The 2,525-nt window shown below is 42.3% G+C and overlaps 1 pseudogene; it reads right to left on the reverse strand.

The window, feature by feature from the left end:
* Position 1: 1 nt before the first annotated feature.
* LOC149172092 (kinesin-like protein KIN-14I pseudogene) lies at positions 2-2,047 on the reverse strand (annotated as a pseudogene).
* Between the last annotated feature and the right edge of the window lie 478 nt (positions 2,048-2,525).

A 2,525-nucleotide genomic window follows, 5' to 3' on the forward strand; every position in this document is an offset into this window, starting at 1 on the left:
CCTCCTTCAAGCGATCTCCAGTTACTTCAGATTTATCTACCCTCTCACTTCCAGCAAGATCTACCAAATTAAGGCAGCTATGAAGGTTACACCCAGAAACACTATCTGTACCTTGCACATGTACAGTCAACACACTGTGAGAACGACTGCTGCGGTCATTTAGTGCAGTATAGCTAACAGTGCGATTCTTTTGGCCTAAATTCATCAAATCCAAAACATCAGAAGTAGCTTTAACAGGCATAAGTATAGCATCCGGTACATTAAATCCCTTATGACCATTATTTCGAATATCTAATTTCTTGCTTGAGGTCAGTGCTCCGAGAAGATCCCTCACTTGTTCGTTGTATACCTCTATCATTTGGACGGAGACTTCATACACCATTAAATCTTTCCTCTTTTGAGACAACTCGAAGAGGTCACTGAGTGCTCTATAGTTCACTCCCATCTCCTTTTCAGAAGCACCTGTTGGACCGCTCATGGTGTGGGTTTTCCCAGATCCTGTTTGACCATATGCAAAAATGCAGACATTGTAACCATCCATTACAGATCGGATCAATGGCCGTGTATCCATGTAAATTTCCTCTTGTGTAGAAGATGGCCCAAAAACCTTATTAAAATTGAATATCCTCTGTACATCTTTCCCCATTTTGGATGTATTGACCAGGAGGGATCCATCCTCTCCAATCAATTCCACTGCACTGTGGGCTTCAGATTGACCTCCAAAATGGGGTCGGATTCTGCAGTATACCCTTATGCTTCCTTTGAGTTCTTGAAGGCTATTATAAAGGATCTTGTTTTCTTCCAGAACTCTGTGATATCCACTAGCAGCATTAGAAATTCCTGCGACCTGGTAATCAAGCAATTCAAAATGCTTTCGCCACTCTGCCTGAAACCCTTGTACATCTTCCCGTGCTCTAAGTAATAAGTCTCTTATGTCCTTGACTTCTTTTCTTTGTGCTTCCAAACGCATCTGATGTTCCTGACTTATATGCAAAGGTTTTGGATCCTGACTTTGAAAAGGTGAACAGTCAACATTTTTCTGGTCTGGAGAATCCAAAAGGAGCTGATTGTCTTGATCCTGGCTTTTCTGAATCAGGGAAAATTTGTCTTGTTTATTTTCTGCAAAAATTGCAATGATAAGATTCATGAATGCTTGCATCGAACCCGGTGCAGCAGTTTGTATGGCTTCAACAAGGTTCTGATCAACATTTTCCTTGTCGTTTGTCATTTCTACAGCAAACCGCTTTAACCAAGCTCCCATTGTGTCTTTAGATTGAAAGATGTCACTGAGTCGTTTTTCTCCGTCATCCATGTTTATAATTGATATGTCCGGCAGAGTTTCAGTGTCGCTTACAGGCACACAAGGAATTGAGCGTTGAAGGAAGTTTCCTGTGCTTCGTGGAATCATGGGGGACTTCAAAGGGCCTGCATATTTCCAGGAGCCATTTCCTCCACACTGTTTCCATTCATAATAAGATTTCAGCGCCAATATACAGTCAACAATCTTTGTCGTAGAACCCGGCCGCAAGCTTTCCTGCTCTAAATGAGTAGCTTCAAAAGTAGGTAACTTCATCTCTTCAGCAGCTACAAGAAAATTCCTAACATTCTCAAAATATTGATAAGCAGATAAAGGCCGTCCTTCAGGAGGAAGTGATGAAACATGATTTGCAACGACCTTAGACACTGCGCCTGGCTGAACCTTGTTGATAAGATTACATAATATGATCCCATTTCTCAAGCAAAGACGAAACTCCTCCTCAGATGGCTCGCATGGTATATCTAGAGAACCAACCATGCTCTTTATCCATGCTGTAGCTTGAAACCTCCTATTACCTGCTTCCTCTGCTTTCAGTGAAGCCAAACGACCTTGCGATCCACTACTTTCTGCGCTAGAAACCTGTAAATCCATGGCACTCCTGAACATATCGTCGGAAAATGCCTCGTGCCTTCTCTGACTAAACGAACTTCTGGGAGGAGGATAGGGAGAAGTGCTGGAAAACAATGGGGGAGGGACCCTGCTGGGAGTAGAATCTGGTTCCTGAGACATTTTTTCCTCTTATTCGACAAATCTCAATAGAAAACTGAAAAACCGCAACTGGAGAGGCTTGGCCCTGAATGCGAACTCAATCAGTGCGGTTCAGCAAGTGGGTATGTACCATTTACTACAGATAGAGCAACTGATCAATCAATCGAATTCAACAAGGCCTTGAACTCTCTTTCTCGAGAATAAATTTCCAAATACTCGATGCTTTAGGTAACTTGTTTTCATTCGCGAAGAGGACTGTTTTCGAAATGGGTGCGAGCGGAGAGCTTATATGAGAATTTTAATGGGGATTTCTTTAGTATTAGTAAAGAAGACTGAACGAGTCCAATCCCAACGGTCAAGTCGAATGTTGAGGCCTCAAACACATCCGAAGCCGACCAGAAGCCCAACTACCTTAGTCGCATAAACACATCATAACTTCCCGTGGAACTACCTTGGCTCCGATAATGCAATCTTTTATAAGTGTGTAATGTTAATGTAT

The sequence above is a fragment of the Pinus tabuliformis genome, chromosome 4_2, assembly GCF_031772625.1.
Source record: "Pinus tabuliformis cultivar Carrire ecotype Pingquan chromosome 4_2, CPIR1, whole genome shotgun sequence".
Classification (NCBI taxonomy): Eukaryota; Viridiplantae; Streptophyta; class Pinopsida; order Pinales; family Pinaceae; genus Pinus; species Pinus tabuliformis.